At 50.3% G+C, this 6,000-nt stretch overlaps 1 protein-coding gene across 2 annotated transcripts in view; it reads right to left on the reverse strand.

Annotated features, from left to right (window-relative positions):
- PTPRN (protein tyrosine phosphatase receptor type N) overlaps positions 1-6,000 on the reverse strand; it is a 62,129-nt gene that overhangs the window by 23,677 nt on the left and 32,452 nt on the right. The gene's annotated exons all lie outside the window — the stretch shown is intronic.

Here is a 6,000-nt window from a genome sequence, read left to right on the forward strand (position 1 = left end):
ACCACTGAGTTATGGTCCCTAACTTTAGGAGCACAGGGCAGAGAAACAGTAAGTGAATGTGTACATGAATTTCTCTCTCTGTGTGTTTTTTTAAATGTGTAAAATCTCCAATAAATATACAGTGGAGCCTCAATTTACGTGGGGGATCCATTCCGGATCCCCCTGCATAAAAGAAATATCATGGGACCTCAAGTCCTATTGTTTTCAGTGATGGCGCACTTCCACATTCTGCACTGTGTGTGCACAGTGTGTATGCATGCCATTCATTTAATGGGGGTCACCATCCGCATGATGTCAATTCCATGAATGGTGAGCCCACATATGGCGTGGGTGCACTGTACATTAAAGTCAGAAATCTGCCTTTCAAAGTACATAATGTTAGTTACTCTTAATGTTGAATAGCATTTGTCTTTAGTAGCAGTTGTGTTCTGGAGGGAATCCATATCTCAGTATTAGAGCTTGTATGCTAGGGGATCCACATTCAGTTCCTGATACAGTGGTGTCTCGGGTTACGAAATTAATTCGTTCCGTGGCCGCTTTCGTAACCCGAAAAGCCTTCGTAAGCCGAATTGCCATAGGCGCTAATGGGGAAAAGCCGCGTTTCGTGCGAAAAAGCCGAAAAAAGCACTAAAAAATTTCTTCGTATCCCGAAAAAACATTCGTAACCCGGAACAATGATTTCCTATGGGATTTTTTCGTATCCCGAAAATTTCGTAACCTGGGTATTTCGTATCCCGAGGTACCACTGTAACTCTATCGAAAAAGTTTTGGGGATAGAGCCAATCAGGATAGACAGAACTAAGCCAGATGGAGCACAATGCAATTTCATAGAATTATACAATCTTATAGCTGGAAGGGCATAATTCAACCTCCTGCCATGAAGGAATACACAACTGAAACACTTCTGAAAGAAGCCCATTCATTTATTCTATATATGGACAGGTTGCATACCTGTAACAGTATTTCTTCAAGTGGTCATCTGTGAATACATACAAATGGGCTGCACTGCACCTGCACAGTGTTGTTTAGAACTTCTAGAACCACTGGGCAAAGTAAACTTTGCAACTTTTTGGTGGTAGCTCCGCCCATCCCTTATAAGCCCCCTGTGTTCCCACTCTTTCCCCAGTTCCGAAATTTATGCCGTGTGAGCACATGAGAATGAGCCAATGAAGAGCAGGACACTGAGGGGAGGATGGGCGGGATTTGTATGTATTCGCAGATGACCACTCGAAGAAATACCATTACAGGTATGCAACCTGTCCTTCTTCTTTGTGGTCTCTGCGAATCATACAAATGGGTTAGACTGACAAGCTTTGGTCAGTGGTGGAGGAAGTGTCATGACACCAAGTAATGTTCAAAAAGTCTGTGTTTATTGTCCACAATAAAGTTATTGAACCGAAAAACTGTGTCAGTTGTTTTTTAGTACTTCAATAAATAGTACTTAACCTGTTAAAGTCAAAGGCACAGAGCAAACATTAGGTCATGCAAGACCTGTATGTAAACCATAGGAATGCTGTAAACCAAGTCAATTCTGGCAAAAAAGACATTCCTTTCAACATGTAAACAAATGAAAAGCAGTGCAATCAATGTAACCCTGAAACCAACACTGCCCTCCCAAAGGCTGCATCCCACTGGGCCCTGGTTTCCAGCCTATAGTTTTTGATGAAAGTCAAGGGCTGGGACCATACAGCAGCTCTGCAGACATCCTCCAAGGGGACCCCAGTCAGAAAGGCAGAGGATGTCGCTACCGCCCTAGTTGCATGAGACCGAACCCTGGCTGGGAGAGGTCTGCCCAAGAGTTCATAGAAGAGTTGGATGGTACCAGCCACCCATTTGGAAAGCCTCTGCGCAAACACAGGCAGTCCCAACTTTGGTTCTGAGTAGCATTGAAAAAGTCTCTCGGAACGGCTCGAACCTGCAGTTCTGTCCAAACAGAAGGCCAAAGCCCTCCGAACATCCAAGGTGTGCAAACGGCATTCGGCATCGGTGGTCGGGTTTGAGGCCAGGGTCAGCAGAACAATGCCTTGACACATGTGGAAGGCAGACACCACCTTAGGCAGGAAGGTAATGTCAGTACGGAGGACAGAGGTAATGGCCACAAGAATGGTTGTCTTCCCAGTCAAGAGTCGCAAGTCCGAAGTGGCCATGGCTTCAAAGGGCTTGGATTGTAGAGCAGACAGCACAGCAGCCAAACTCCAAGCAGGTGCTGGTACCGAGACTGGAGGATGAAGGTTGTTGCAACCTTTCAGGAAACTCTTCACAAGAGGGTCCCTGAAAAAAGAAGGTTTGCCATCAAACTGGAAACGGGAACAGATGGCAGAAAGGTAGCACTTAATGGAGGTGAGGCACAGCCCCGCCTCCAAAAGTGCCATCAAGAACTCCAACACCACCGGTGTCGTCACTCGGGATGGAGTAAGGCCTCTCACGAAGAGGAAATCCAGGAACTTCTTCCATTTGGAAGTGTAGGACTTCTTGGTGACCGGTTTCTGGACAGCCAATATCACCGTCCGCACCGAAGGTGGTAGCGAGTCTAAGGCCGGAGCCTCCACGCCACCATCAGCAGGTTGATGATGTCCGGATGTCGAACTTGGCCGTCCTGGAGAGTGAGGAGGTCCGGACAGAAGTCTAGGCAGAGAAATTTTCTCCTGGAGAGGTGGAGCAGGGACAGAAACCACGGCTGTCTCGGCCACCAAGAGGGTGATCAGAATGGCATATGAATGGTCCCTTGTCATCTTGGACACAACCCTGGTGATCAGTGGAAATGGAGGGAAGGCGTACAGCATCTCTCCTGACCAAGGGAAGGCGAACGTGTCTCTGAGTGAGTTCTCATTGAGCGCTCGGGAGCAGAACTGGGGACAGTGGCTGTTGAGAGCGGTCACGAAGAGGTCGATCCGGGGAGTTCCCCATGACTGAAGAGGCCATTGACTGTCTCGGGATGCAGCCTCCACTCATGGCGGGTGGTGGAAGATCTGCTGAGCTGGTCGGCCAAGTCGTGCTCCTCTCCTGGCAAGTGAATTGCTTGGAGCAGAATCCCTCTCGGGATGCACCAGTCCCAGATCTGAAGCATGATGTTGAGCAGGGTCCGTGACTTGGTGCCCCCTTTCTTGTTGAGGTAGTACAATCACTGCCTTGTTGGCAAGGTTCATCTCGAAAGCTCTAAAGGCCTTTTCCACAGCTAGCATCTCCAGAGCATTGATGTGGAGAGACTGTTCTGTGAGAGACCACTTGTCCTTGATGAAGAGGCCTGACATGTGGACGCCCCAACCTTCCATGGAAGCATCTGTGGTCAGGGTGATCTGAGGCTGCGGAGGAGAAAAAGGCATGCTGACGCAGATGTTCTGGGAGTTGAACCACCAACAGAGGGAGCAGGTGACGGGTCCCGGAATGGTGAGCCACTTGGACGGAAGGTCCGTCAGTGCATTGAAGGCCGACAGGAACCATGACTGAAAGGGCCGAAGCCGCAACTTTGTCCACGGGGTCACGAACGTCGTTGAAGCCATGTGTCCTAGGGCTACCTGGACATCTCTGGCCTTCACCTGTCTGTGGGTGAGGCAAGTCCTGACCAAGGAGCAGAGAGCGTGGAAACTGTCCTGAGGGAGATAGATGATGCAGTCTTCGGAGTCGAGGATGATGCCAATGAACTTGATCTTTCTGGTTGGTGAAAGATGGGACTTCTCCAAGTTCACCACAAGTCCGAGGGATGCAAGGAGGGACAGGGCAAAGCTGACATCTCGTTAGAGTTTGTCCACGGAAGGGGTGGCGAAAAGCCAGTCGTCCAGGTACGGGAAGACTTTGGAACCTCTCTGGTGAAGATAAACAAAGACTGGAGCCATGCATTTGGTGAAGACCCTTGGAGCTGTGGAGAGGCCGAAGGGAAGAACACTGTAATGGTACATGTCGGGACCAACAGCAAATGACAGGAACCTTCAGTGACTTTCTTGAATCCCCATGTGGAAGTAGGCATCCTTCAGGTCGATCGTCACGAACCAAAGGCCCTGGTGCAAGAAGGGCAGAATAGAAGCAAGAGTTACCATACGGAACCGATGGTAAACCAAATGGGAGTTGCAGGACCTCAAGTCCAAAATTGGCCTAATGCCCCATCGGGCTTGCAAACCATGGAATATCTGGAGAAGAAATATGAAGGGACTTGAGAGGGGTCAACAGGTGAGATTGCGCCCTTGTCCAAAAGAGTGCGTACTTTGTTGAGAAAGGTGTCGTGGCGGGGGGGAGAGAAATAACAGCTCCAGTTGGAGGAAGCTCTTTGAACTCGAGGGCATAACCCCTACAGACGATGTCAAGGACCCACGAGTCGGAAGTCACAGAGGCCCAGATGTTAAAGAAGGGCCTTAGGATGTTACAGAAGGAAGTGGAGGGAGTGTCGGAGCATGCAGGGACCCTTCAGGATCTCTTCTTGCCCTGGTTGGTATCCTGTCTGTGGTTCTTACGATACTGAGCAGGGGGCTGGCGTCAGCAGAAGAAGAAGAGGACTGGGATGGGTAGCACTGCCTCAGGTGCTCCTGATGCTGGTATGGGCAGTCCTGCTGAAAGGTTCGCTGGCTCTGGCTATACCATTGTCTTTGGCGCTTTCGAAATGGAGTCTGAAAAGGTGTAGACATACCGTGCTTCTTGGCAGCCACCTTCATACGGTACTTGCGGTACAGCCACTCGTCAGTCTCGTGGTTGAATAGGCCTGTGTTGCTGAAGGGCATGTCTTCGATGGTGGCCTTCGCATTCAGGTTGAGATCCGACAAATGGAGCCAAGAGTGCCTTATAAGGGCAACAGCTGCCACCATGGGCTTGGCCGAGCAGTCCGTGGAGTGATGGGCTGAGGTGATGAGCCAGCTGCCAACAGAATGGGCCTCATCCCTGATCTCTGTGAGGACACGCTGACAGTCTTCCGGAACATCAGGGAAGATGGGCAAGATCTTCTCCATTAAGCACTGTATGTAGGCCTCCACACAGTCATTATAGTTGGTGACCTTGAGTCCCAAAACAGAAGAGGAATAGGCCTTCTTTGCTAGGCTGTCAACCTTCTTGGCCTCCTGGTCCACAGGAGAAGTGGACATCTTAGGAGTAAACGATTGCTGAGATCCTTCAACAATCGCAGAATTCTGCTTGGGGTGTGCCAGCAGCCAAGAAGATTGCGAAGGAGAAATCCTGTAGAGAGCTTCAATCTTCCTAGTTGCGAGAGTCAAGTGAGGCAGGTGCATCCCAAGAGCGCTTGGCTATTTTCTCAAGGGATGGCAGCAGCGGGATGGAAGGTGGTGTCGGTACCTTACCATGAATCCATTGAGGATGTGTTCCGCAAAGGTGCGGACGTCATCAGTAGGAGATAAGGCACCTGGCTGAAAGAGTTCCTGCAGGGATTGTGGGGCAACCTCATCCGAGGAGCCTGAGTCAACCTGAGAAGCAGGAGGATCCGTATGATGCGTCTCGTCATGGTCAGATTCTGAAGAGTCAGGAATCAAGTCGACATGAGAACAGTGACGTGTCTGCGTAACAGTGGCGACAACAAAACGGGGCCTTGAACCTGAAGCAGGGGAAGACACGACATCCGTTGGTGGTGGAGTGGAACGTGACCTCGAACAGACTTGGGTGTCGAAGGTACAGTGGACCTTGGCACTGGTGGCACAGTGGTTTTGGAGCCCAAGTGACTCTGAACAACCTCTTGACTCATGGAGACAAAGTATCTGCCAGTTTCACTGTCGTAGTAGTAATCTGACGAGTCATAGTGGGAGACCCTGGGGGGCTGATGAACCTCTGCCTCATGGACTTGAACTCGAGGGACTGGTGGTGATTGACGATGAGGTAACTGAGGGGCGGTGTCAACATCCTAATCCAAGGGTTGATGGAAGGCCATTGTAGCAGGTGGAGAGGCAGCCAAGGCCGAGGTTGGACGGGTCCAGGGAGAGAGTGGTACTGACATATCCCGTCTGGGTACCGAAGGTGAACCATGGTCCTAAGAAGAAGACCGAGCACTGTCTGGGGTCTTGGTCTGGC

This window comes from Sceloporus undulatus, chromosome 1 (assembly GCF_019175285.1).
Source record: "Sceloporus undulatus isolate JIND9_A2432 ecotype Alabama chromosome 1, SceUnd_v1.1, whole genome shotgun sequence".
NCBI classification, from domain to species: domain Eukaryota; kingdom Metazoa; phylum Chordata; class Lepidosauria; order Squamata; family Phrynosomatidae; genus Sceloporus; species Sceloporus undulatus.